We start from the raw sequence: 13,012 nt of genomic DNA on the forward strand, positions 1-13,012 counted from the left end.
CTGCCCAAAACCTTGAAAACCCTTCATGGAAAAACTTGGCCAAAAAGCAGAATGGGGAAGACAGCGTCCGCTGAAGCTCTGACGGACCTGCGAACCCAGTCATGCTCTTGCCCAGTTTGGGTTCAGTATTACTTGCTCTCTCTTTGGGCACTGGATGCAGCATCAGGTACTCTCTCTGTTAGCACGGTGATGCTATACTCACACACTGCAAGCAGTATCAGACACACTATCTCCCCACTGGCGCTGTGTACATTATCACATACGGTCCCTGTTATCACCGTGTCTCTGAGCCACACAATCTGCGTGCAGTCTCATAACCTCTCCCTGCTATCATCCTCTCGCTCAGAGCAGTGTGATCTGTGCACAGATCGACAGGCTTCTCCTCTCTTATCACAGGCTTGCAAGCTCTCACAGCCCATGTGCAGTAACTCAGATGCTCTCCATTAACACACTCTCAGTAAACAACCTGTGTGCAGTGCCGCCATTCCTCTATTGCCCATTTCTCTGTGGTATCATGTTACAGCATTAAATCCTCACCAATACAGATATTTGTGCACAGTAGCTTATACAATAAATATAAGAGGCAGAAAATACATTACAAACAGTCTGTGCACAGTATCTCAGTCCTTCTCCATGTTATTTATCTCTCTCTCTCTCCCCCTCCCCACCCCCCTCCCCACACCCAATCCCATGTATTCCTTATTCAGGCTCAATTCCCATGGCCTTCAATGAGATTTTTGCCTCAGTAAGGCTAACAGGATCAAGTCCACATTCATGAAAATCTATTATCTGTTATTCTTACTCTTTCTTTCCCTGGTGAGGGTCATAAAAGCTAAAATGACTGAACACTAAACCACTTATGAAATGGGAACAAACAGTTTTTTACAAAAACATAGGTCATGCCCGATCAACCTCTTATTTTGGAAGTAAGATCATTGACAAAAGGGAGTTCATGCGACTGTAGCTACCTATGACTGCAAAGCCTTCAGCAATGTAGAGAGCCAAGGTGAAATCCTGGTTGCACAGATATCAGTGGGAATTTGCACCCATTTCACTGTGGTCAGGGCTTCTCTTCTTGATTGGTAAGAGAGGGGCCATCCTGGACAGGGAATGCACGTAAACACACTAGGAAGCAAAGCAATGTCATTAAAAAGCTATTTTTAAAAGAAACAGAACATGGTTACTAGCAGGATCAGCTAGAGGATGGTTTGGGAGTTTGTAAATAAAGAAATAACCTGGAGCAGGTCTATGCCTATCAAAGAGAAATGAACAGCAGCAGAGGTGCTGTAGACTCAGCCAGACAGCAATGCATTGGTTCACGTTTGGATGGTTTTCTTTGCAAATACAGGGGCAAAGAAAATAAAAAAAAATGCTAACATTCTGCAGAAATTGGTAGCTTAGACTCTCACCTCAGCAGGGAAAGTTTGTCCAGTGGATTTTTACAGCCCTGCACTATATGGCAAATGTTTCACCCAGCCAGAGTCTAATAAGTCAGTCAGTCACCATCTAACCCACCCACCTCAAAATTTACATCTCAGACACAAAGCTGACAGAGCCTGAAAAGAACACATGGAAAGGAGATGTCCTTACTCATCATCAGTGGTTTGGGGTGAGATTGCAAGTCTCATGATATTTGGTGTTGTGCTGAAAGCCCCAGTTCTTATGAGAATTTCAGCTTTCATTTGAAAACAAAAAGTTTTGAGCACCCATGGTTGCAGGTACTTATATGACCCCCCCCCCCATCACCATAGGATCCGACTGCCTCACAATCTAAATGTATTTATCTTCACAACACCTCTGTGTGGGAGGGAAGCCTTATCACACCCATTTTACAGATGGGGAACTGAGCAGAGAGAGGCCGAGACTTGCCCAAGGTCACACAGGAAATCTGTGGCACAGCAGGAAAATGACCCTGCGTCTCCTTGGTTCCACTGGACCATCCTCAAATTGCCTTTTCACCCTAGATGGGACCCGAGCTCAAAATCCCTAGTTTAGGGCATCACTGCCTTATCCACTAGGCAAAAGTAAAGATGGAGCCCTCCGGAGGTTTAAAGAAAGAACAAGGATAGACATCCCTGCACTCTCTTCCTTCCCAATAGCTGTGGGCAGGGGGGGTGAAGAAGAAGGATGTCCCACAAGGGCACAGCTCCTGCATTTTATTAATCTTCTACTGGCCAAAAGCCAGTACAGGTTTCATTTTCTGGCTAATAAGTTTTCAGTAAATTTTCCCATTCCCAGACTTAGTGGCCCATGTGAAAGGAGTTTGATGGGCCTCAGAGCAGTTCCCAGTGACCAAGCATCCATGTCACAACATCTACCCTCACAGTGGGCGTTAACTGGCCTCCTTGTGGGCAGTCCACTGGAGAGATCAAGGACGGAGTGGGCCACGGAGGCTGACCTTGCCTTTCACCGCCAGAGATAGGGGTCTCCGGGGCAGGGCTGGGGCATATCCTTAGCCATGGATGTCAATGTGAAGGAATCTTGCCTGTATGGGTACCTGCTCCGTGGATAGAGGGCTTCAAGGGATGTCAGCTGACACCTTTCACAAGCACACCTGCCTAACCAATGTCTGAAGAGACTGACATGTTAGCTGGAAATGAAAGGGAATACTAGGAATCCAAGGAATGGCACAGAGAGCTATTCTCAGACAGTGATGGTTACTGCAAGTCATAGGGAAAAGGCAGGGGGAGAGTAAGCTATGTTTTCTGAGTCTCTCGGGAGCCACTGTATCTCCCGCTCCCCGTCTGACTCCAGTAATGAGCTCCCGGGGGACCTCCACTCCTGCCTTTGAAGTATAATGTTTCTCTGCATAGACTTTATAATTCCTTTCATATAGTATTTGTTGGCTGCTTGCCGTGGTTGTCTCCCTGTTCAGGGGGCTGACAGCTGTAAGTGGGGCCATCACAACTGCTTGGGAACATGTAAGATGGAAACCAAAACCAAAACAAGACCACATCCATTAGAGGAATGCAAAATCCCCTGGCTGGGAGCACTGTAGCCTTAGCCTGCCAGCCAGCCAGAGGTTATAAAGAGCCAGCAGGCACAGCAGGAGGGGTGGAGAGAAGCCTGAAAGGAGATAAGCAACAGAACCTGACCAAGAGAGGTGAAGATGGACTGCTCGGGACAACCCAGGCCTGGAGGAGGACAGGGGAAACGGGGAGAAGGACTTACATTGACCTTAAATTAGGATTATTAGCTGGACAACTGGAAGAGAGTGTGGCTCAAGTTTTTAAAGTGCTGGATAATTGTATGACCATTAGCGATGTTGGTAGCTCTGGACTTCAAACCTCAGGCTTCAGTAGGTCATAAAATAATTGCATGAGAAGGTCAGTGAGGAGTATCCATTTCCTCCGTGGACAGAACGAGAAAAAGAAATCCCCTTTCTCACACAAACACACCAGGTACTAGACAATGCAGGAGACAAGGTGGACTAACAATTTGACTAATTTAGAGGGCCTGGCTTCTAGATCCTATTCTATTACACTTTGAATCTTTCATTGTCTGGAACTGAGGTGTCCTTGGGGCAGCTGCATTTCACAGATGGCAAACTCCCCCTCTTTCCCTTAAATTGTACATGCCACCCTTCATGACATTGTTTGGAGGTGGTGTGGCCCACCCCGTTCACCCATCATTTTAAAGGGCTATTGTGTCCTTTTTTTGGATCAGGTAGGGGAGTTGGACCATCCTTCCCAAGAATGGAAGGGACAATCATGGTCCTTTTGAGTACTGGCTTTCAAAAATGTAACTTCACTGTGTGTTCCTGAAGGAATTTGCTAAGGGGACCATCTTCCATGGGAAACATAAAATAACTGATTTTTAGAGGTGCTGAGCACACAGCTCCAGGAGATTTCAGTTGTGGCCACTCAGTGCTTCTGAATATATTTGAATATTTTGGACTTTATTTTCATGCAATTGCTGCATCCAGTGCCGCAAAATAGGCAATTTCCCAAATTGCACATGGACCGAGAAGCAAAGGCCAAGATTAATTTAAAAAAAAAAAGTAGACCCCTACAGTTATGCTTCCTAGCTCCTCTAGGCACTGTTGCATTAATTTATATGGACTATATGGGCTGTTATAGTCCAATCTCATTTCCCCAGAAGACAAAACAAGACAAAAAACACACAAAAGGGAAGAGTAAAGAACAGGAAAGATAGAAAATGCAGCTTCTCTGTGGTGTTGACTCTCACATGCAACCTCACTGAGGAAGAACACAGGCCCGGCACACAGTTTTACCAGCCACTCTGAGAGCTGGCAAACTTGTACCAGTGTTGGGCTATTTAGGGCTTTGCTTTTGCTGCCTCTTTCTAGTCACAGGTTTACAGCAGTGTTGCAAATTATACAGTGGTTGGCAAAGCTAGACTCTTATTAGAGAAAAGGAATAAGAAGAGGGATAGGAAAGAAAAGAAATAAAGTGGGGAAGGAAAATTCAGGAGAAGGGGGAGAGAAAAAGTGTCACATTCCAGGTGGTATCTGGGATTTAGCTGGAGCCCACGATTGTCATCTGGCCTGGTCTAATCAGGAAATCTCTCAGGATTAGGCTGAAGCAGACCTGGGTTCCCAGGTGGCAGCCAGGATGGTGAAGCTTGCTCTAGTAGCCATTTTTTCTCCCTAAAGTCTTTTTAAGAACCACAAAAGGGATTGATGGGTGAAATAACCACTCCCCTCTTTATTTTGTCCACCAATAAACCTAATTTCTAATACACCAATTTTGGTTCACTGATTTCCAGTTCCACACACCTTGTTTACCAGGCATGATCTTAACCCCACCCTTGAGTTATATCAGCAAGCTTTTTTTGCTGGGACTAATTCACTCTTTTTTTGCATCTTTCCCCATCAACACTTGTTATAGGTAGTTGTGACATCTTATGAACTTTCACTCACTTGTCACAGCTGAGCTCACAAGTAGGCCCAGTTATCACCACAGCACCTAAATGAGTGATTTGATTTTCAAAAATGCTAAGCATCCAGCAGCTCTCGCTCAAGTCAATGGGCAAAAACTGGATGAGAATGTCAGGATTTGGCCTTAGTTATAAATAATAATAGACATTTAATATCAAAAGAGGTCAGTCAGGCTATAATTGCTCCTTATGTGCAAAGCTTTGAGCAGTGAGATTTATCCAAGTGGATTTCTAACAGGTGTCACGTCCTACATCCATTTCTGACAAGGACACCTAGGATTACTGGAGAGACTCCATTCAACTGCTCTGAGATCGGAGGGAATAACCCTGCAAATCTCATGGTATCTGTGGAACTGGTGGGATGTAGGAATTTCCATAACAGATCAGACCCATGATCTTGATGTCCTGTCACTGAACATGGAGAGCCACCATTCCTGTCTATGAAATGGAGAGGAAACTCCATGGTGTTTCTCCTGTATCTTTAGGCATCCCACAGAATGGCATGTGTTAAAATTTAATATTTAAATTATGGTAGTGCCTAGAGATCTCAAATCAGAATAGGGCCCCTGTTGTGCTAGCTGCTCTACCAACAGAGGTAAACATAAGCTCTGCTCCTCAGACAATAATTTATCTCGACAGATTAAATATTTCAGACCAACCACATGGCTATTTCTTACTGTCCTAGAATGACTAATCAAGGAATTTAACACTGCAGAAAGATTCAGGATAAGTATTACATAGATACAGTTTCTTCAAGCTTTAAGAAACTCAACCCCATTTGTCAGTGTCACTAACCACTAAACTGCTCAGCAGAATCACTTCAAAACTGAAAAGTAGCACAGAATATATAATGGCAATTTACACCACTTCTCTTACAAGGCACACCCATCTGCCAACAACTCTCTGTGTAGGTAGTAAGCTTAATTGTCTATTCTCTACCATAAGCAGCTATTTACACCTGTGCAACATAGATATAAAGTGTCACCATTACTGTGAGTGGAAGATTCTAATATTGTAACATTTTACACCGATTCTATACAGGCAGAAAACACAAAGTGCAACTGGAGAATGCAGAACCTCAGACACACATGAGATTTATAAAAAGTGGTGGGTTTAAATCAACATGACTGGTTTTGTGGATCTTCATCAACCTAAGCAGACAGCACAGGAAATCCCATCAGCTAACCTGTTCTCATGAAATCTCCAGCTCAATTTTGCAGACTCAAGAGATTTGGATTAGATTTGAATAATTAATCCAAATTTCTCAGTACTTCATGGATGAATCAAGCCTCCAGCTCTTAAAGCAGGTTAGCCGCAGCCAGGGTGAACCTTATCTAAGCATTAGCATAGAGTAGAAGAGTTTAATGATTGAAGAAAATTCAAAAATAAGATTTATGCTGTCAAAACTTTTGTCACAGAACATACTGTGAAATTCAATCCGTGGGGTTCTTTCAAAAATGATATGAAAAAAAATATTCAACTAGTTTAAAAATCCTCTCAGACATCAGATAAAGTAGTATTACCAAGGGTAGACTGCACTAGCAAAATTACGATGAAAGATAAGGGACCAGACCAGGATGCTAAAAGCATCTTTGCCCATCTGACAAATGGTCTGTAGTTTTGCTTGATTGAAGGAGCCAGTGGCCATTTTACGGTATGCTATCTCATGGACCCCAGGGCAGGAAACAATTGCCATGCACCATGGTTTCCAAGCATTGGTTCATGCTGCACTAGCTGGTGTTCATGCTCTTCCATTACACTGGAAGCCTACCATGCTAGAAACAAGGAAGAGGAGCCGCCAGCCTAGCTGCACCTAACAGGGGTTGCAGATACAAAAGAGAAGAGTGACTGGAGTCAGCAATGGGACCGATTCAGTCAGTCAACAGTAGGAGAGGAATGTCCAGAGGAGAAGGGAACAAGGTAGCTGCGTGGCATACCCATGGGAACAGAGACAGAGGAAGATCAGGTGGCAGGAGTAGCATGTCCAGGGGAGCAGGTAACTGAGTGGCAGGGAAGAGGAAGAGATGTGGCACAATCAGCAAGGAAGCATGTGCAGGCAAGCTGGGGAGAGAGTAACACTTTGCACAGATGTTAATGACAAGACAAGGTATAATGCATCAGAAAACTAGGTCCTTATAAACCTAATATAAAATTGGCTGCTAAAGTCACTTTGGAATTGCAGTGAGAGAAGGGAAGGGGCATGATCATCAGAATGCTGGGTTGACTGGATTACATCAAAGTTTCAATATTTTGGTTGCTGTTGAATGTTATCTGTGTCACACTTCTCAGTAGTTTTACAAGGCTCAAACATGTATTAATGCGTGTGCCGTGATTATCTCTCCCAAATTGGTCTGAAGAGTTTTTACCAAGATTTGAGAGCCTGAGAATTGTTTATGAGATGTTCTATTTTTAATTCAGGTTCTTAGACCATACCCATCACTTGTATCTGGTGCCTGAAATGGAAACGTATAAGGCTTGGTATCTAATAGATGTCTTAAATGGAGAAGTTATACGAGGCCACTTCAGACAGAGTTGGAGGTATAACTTCAGTCTCTAATCTTGCAGACTCAAGACATATTCTCTCAATACAGGCCGATCTGTAGCAAGTATTCAAGTCAATTACTCATTATTCAGAAGGTTTATGTTTGGTCACTTAAGTCACACGGCATTGCTTCCATTCCCTGACTGGATGACCTAAGCTTTATATAAAAATTCTTCCTCTTCCAAATTTCATTTCCTCATGTAGAAACCTATATAGAACTTGGAGGGAGGAGCAGGCACAGGTTTCAGGAGGGAAGAGTTTGGAGGATGCATCTGCCTGTTTGCACATGGGCAGGATGCCCGCCACAGTTGCAGCATCTCTAGAAGTAGTTTGCTTAATAAAAAACCAGATTAGTGTTACAAGCATGGAGTCATCTCATGTTATTACCCAGCACATGACACGTGAAGGAAGAAAGGAATTTTGTTTCTTGATTAAACAAAACTTGGCTCTCAATATTTGTAACTCCGATTGTATTAACTGCAAATTCCAATGGGGCGGGAAGAAGCTGCATCAAACCCATAGTCTCTAATTCAGCTATCCATCTTTTATACTATAGTGGCCCCTACTGCTGTAGCATCTGAGCACCTCACAATTTTTAAGGTATTTCTCCTTACAACCCCCTTGTAGGTAGGGAAATGCTATGCTCCCCATTTTGTAGATGGGAAAATGAGACACAGAGAGATTAAGTTACTTACCCAAGGTCACACAGTAAATTCGTGGCAGAGCAGGAATTTAAACCCGTAGCTCTGAAGTCCTAGACTACTCCCTGGACTATCTTTTCTTTTGCTAGATACAAACAGGTTATTTAACATTATGAAAATGATTCTTGTATTTCATTCAGATTACAAAGCACTGGAGGGATGGATGGTTTTAAAAATAAAATTCCTGCAGTGGAATAGAGAGCATATTCCCCAGGAGAATTCATAACTTGGAAGACACATTTGGTATTTGTCCTTCAAGGACTTGACAGCATCTTCGTAAACAAAAGCTACAACTGCAGCTGGTGGTTCATGCTGGCTTTTTCCAGTGCGAACCTTATGGGAGTGCAGGTGATTCAAGAGCCTGCTTTGTAAGGATTCTAAACCAAATCCCCATATCACACCAGGGGTCAGGCTCATCCTTGCTGAAATATAGTTGAACACACTGCTGAGAAATTCCTTCTGATATAAGCAATCAGGGCATTTCTAATAGCCCAGACCTGTTATCACAAGGACGCAGAGCAAACACAGCAGGCTAGTTGTGGCCCAAGAAGCTCTTGTTTTATTCTTCAGCAGGCTTGCTGCTGTTTGGTCTGGCAGAGACTCTCCCTTCAGAGCTGCTCAGTGCTTTCTTTGTTATAATATTTTATAAACATCAGTTATTTACTCACTACTTTGTGATGCAATGCGAAACACAGGGAATAAACCCGTTTGTCCCATGCCTCACACCCATAAGAAGAAAATATGCCAACTGGTCTGTGGTGTAGTGACTGATTCCTAGGATTGACCATAAATCAAGCAAACACATTTGGGAAGCTGGGATTAGGACCCACGGCCTCAAAACCATAGGCCTCTGCCACGTGAGCCAAAATAAAACTCCTTTAGTTGCAGTATGTCCCGTTGTTTTTTCCTGTGGGCTTGGCCAATAGAGGGTGACATCACTTGCCCATATACAAAGCTAGTATATGCCAGCACTTCCTGTCTACAGCAGAGATGGAGTTTGTGACTGGACCAGGTGCTGAGGATGAGAAAGGTGGGGAAACAATTTCTGCACTAGCGCAGCTTCACAGAGCATTTATTTGCAAGTGAGAAAAGTGGTAGCTGCTGCCTTTATGAAATGGTTGTGAAAAGTCACTTCAAAAATAATCCCAAAAGATCACTGAACATTTAATTGTAGGTGTATTTATGATTATTTTTCTTCTTCATTTTCACAAAATGAAGCCAAGAGAGCAGCCACAATCCCTGCAGACAATGGGCTGCCCCACTCCAGTGTGGATCAGTCTCGGCATAAGAGAACATGGCACCACCCTTACACTCCCAGGCAGCCTGGCAAAGGAGAGGAAAGCAATGACAAACCCTGCTTCTTAGACAAGCCATGAAATTCTGAGTGTTGCTGGTCGGAAAAGCATGCGGATAAAGTTATCACTTTTCACTGCTCCAGAGGGATTCCGCACAGATTTCCCTTCCAATCTGGCCAATTTAGAAGGCAAAATGGAGACTCTTTATTTATAAAATATGCCTGTTGTAAGCTCTTTGGTACAGGGACTGGGCTTTTTGTTCTTTGCCCAGCACCGGGGGGGTTGCCCCAGGATGTTTGGGCTTGGGCAGGAGCCTGTAAAGTCGGAGGTTCCCAGTATGTCTGCACTGCAGTGAAACAGCTCCTTAGTCCAAGCCTCTGGAGATAGAGTCAGCGGGCTTGGGCCAGCTGCAGGTTTTTAATTGCAGTGTAGACATACCCTTAGGTTCTACTGCAATACAAAAAACAAACAAAAAAAACCAAACACCACCTATGAATGACCACCAGTATTCAAAGATTGTTCATGTGACAATATCAATTTAAGAAGCACTCGAAAAAAAATCTCCCAGGCAACAGAAAAAACAACAACATTCCACAGGTGCTCTAATTGGGCTGGCCCACGGGAGCTCAGCAAACCGATACCATTGTTCCTGGTAGCTGCCATCCTGTGCAGCAGAATCAAAGCTTTCATTTAATATTAAAAAAAAAAGTCTCTAGCCCTCATGGTTGTGATAACAGCATGACAAAGGTAAAGTGAGGCTGTGGAGACTGGAGGCTTCCCAAAACAATAGCTCTGGACAATGTGAACAGCCCCATTTATGTGAATGGGATATTGAAGCAGTCCTAACAAAGACAGTTTAAATGTCAGTACTGTGAACTGCTTCACAGCGCGTGCACACACACACACACACACACACACACACACACACACACATATGAGAGGAAGTGTCATTTTATGACAGATCCATAGTCCACACTGTGTGACAGAACTGGCATCATGGGTGGCCAGACCTCAGATTATGGGCAGAGCTTGGGGGAGTACCATCACCACCTATATTTCTTTTCCAGTTTGACCCCGTCTACATCCCTCCCTCTTCTCCCCCATTCAGGCAAAACCTTGGTAGAATGACAGGACTTGAAATATGCTGCATAGGTCAAAATAATTCTGTTGGAGCAATGAGGAAATCAAATTCCAGAGTCAAAAGGTCCTGCACTAAAAATGCTCTCCGACAACTGCCAGTGTACCAATATAGGGACTGTTAACTCTAGCGTCTTCTGCTGATCTCAGCTGCTGGGATGTAGCAAAAGGGCTGAGATGTTTTCAGATAGGTCTGAACTGCCATCCAGCACTGTGAGCTCACAATGTCTGGAAAAAGCAAAACCCTCTTCCTACATCATCATCAACAATAAAAATCCAGGATGCCAACTGACATGGCCATTTTGCTGATAATACATGGAACACTATAGAGTTAGAATTATTTGTTGCAGCTCATATTAAATTGCTAATTCAGCCCCTTCTTCTGCTAAGGAAACTTCAAAATAATCCTGATGTCTACAAATGTGTGTGTTATTCAGAATCACTTGCCAAAGAATTGGACAAACCATTTTCAGCCTTTAGAGGTTGTTCCCAACCTGTTCAACTTGACAGTCAATATTTTCTATTCATAATGTATGACTGATCCTCTTCCACTCATATGGCATTGTTTCTGCTCTCTCCCGGGATTACACGTTTTTTAACTTTGACACAGTTAATACCCACTTTCTGGGACAGATTTTTGGAAGAATATAATGGAGTTAAAATTAATGAAGTATGTGGGAATCACAAATGTTTTTGGCAATATCAGACATCCATCCAAACTGTCTGTTATACAAAGAGTACGATCACACACATCACTTTTCTTTGTTAGCCAAGTGTAACTTTCAACCTACCTTGCTATTCCACAACCAAATTGGCTTGAGACAGCAGAGCTGCCAGCAGCAAACAGTATTTGTCCATAAATGAACCACATGTGTTGGTGAAACTCCACAGTGGGATGGCATTCATAAGTAACAAAATACCGGATAAATTCCCAGTCCCACTGAAGTCAATAGAAGTTTAAATGCAGCCAAGGTTTCATCTATTATTTTGAGGTTATTGGTTATGGTCTGGTTAAGGTCACAATTACAGTTTAAAACAGTAAATATCGAAGAGTTAATGCTAAAAGAACTGACCTATGTCAAAACAGTCCTATAACAACATCCTCCAGATTCCCCTACCTTGCATCTGCACTGTGCAAAGTGGAAAACAGAGTTTTACACCCACTACTGGTGTAAATGATGATGCAAGGGGCAAAGCAATGGAGACTCAGGATATTGACATCTATTGCTAGAGACCATGTAAAGATTAAATACAGGTGTGTGTGTGTCCATTTATAATACGGGTCTTCAGTCACACAACATGGGGGTTTAGATCATAATTTGGCTCTCAACTTTGCAGTTTGGGCTCATCTCTAATGTCCATCAGACACAAAGAGATCAATATGGCTCATCTTACCGGCACAGCCATTGAACATACATATGAACAGCGCACACACTATCCAGAGCCAGGAATTTCAATAGTTGCACAGTTGCTGCTGAAGTAAACGTTGGGCCTGCTTTTCTCACCTTTATGCAGATGGTTTCATGCCACGTACCCTTTCTCTACATTTGCCAGTGGCATCCCTGTTCTCACGTTTTACCCAAGTATTCACATCTTTTTAAAGAAAGCCTGATAAGTGGAGAGAACATTATGAGTGTTCTGACACTTCAAGGATGGGAGCTTGAAGCTTAAACATAACCTTCAATTGTTCCTTTTTTGCAGGAACCAGTCTCTTTATTTTTGGACTGGTACTAAGTACATTTGTATTCCATAGAGATTGTTTGGTATCTTTACAAATACGAGCCAGATTCTCAGCAAGTGTAAGTGATTTCAATGGAGCTATGTTGATTTATACCATCTAAAGATCTAGTCCACAGTTTAGATTTCAAGTAACTGCACATTAACTTTAATTATTAAAGAGTTTTTCTAACTTGCTCATTTTTGTTTAAATATAATGTGCTTATTTATTTTCTCATTAAAATTCATAAGTAGTATACCAAATTGGTTCTCTTACCAGATTGCTATCAAGTCCAAACACCCTACAAAAGATGTACTGTATACGGGCCCCTAACCCACTCCAAAATTAAACTACTACAATCTACTCCACTTAAATCATACTGTCCCATGTTTGAGGACAGGAGTGTGCTGACAGAATAAGAAACAATGGTCTCAAGGTGCAGTGAGGGAAGTCTAGGTTGGATATTAGGAAATACTATTTCACTAGGAGGATGGTGAAACACTGGAATGAGTTACCTGGGGAGGTGGTGGAATCTCCATCCTTAGAGGTTTTTAAGGTCCGGCTTGACAAAGTCCTGGCTGGGATGATTTAGTTGTGGTTGGTCCTACTTTGAGCAGGGGATTGGACTAGACGACCTCCTGAGGTCTCTTCCAACCCTAATCTTCTATGAAAAACAATGGAAGTTTTCTATAAATACATTGTACACGAGCGAGACAGAAGC

General features: G+C 42.9%; 1 protein-coding gene and 1 long non-coding RNA gene across 3 annotated transcripts in view; both read right to left on the reverse strand.

Moving 5' to 3' along the window:
• The window catches only part of LOC119843404 (limbic system associated membrane protein), a 1,338,056-nt gene that overhangs the window by 725,600 nt on the left and 599,444 nt on the right, over positions 1-13,012 (reverse strand). The window lies entirely within an intron of this gene.
• The window catches only part of LOC122459599, a 110,597-nt gene that overhangs the window by 45,908 nt on the left and 51,677 nt on the right, over positions 1-13,012 (reverse strand). The window contains exon 2 of the long non-coding RNA XR_006280406.1: positions 7,594-7,598. This is a non-coding gene — a long non-coding RNA (uncharacterized LOC122459599). The remainder of the gene's footprint in view (positions 1-7,593; positions 7,599-13,012) is intronic.

This window comes from Dermochelys coriacea, chromosome 1 (assembly GCF_009764565.3).
Source record: "Dermochelys coriacea isolate rDerCor1 chromosome 1, rDerCor1.pri.v4, whole genome shotgun sequence".
Taxonomy (NCBI): domain Eukaryota; kingdom Metazoa; phylum Chordata; order Testudines; family Dermochelyidae; genus Dermochelys; species Dermochelys coriacea.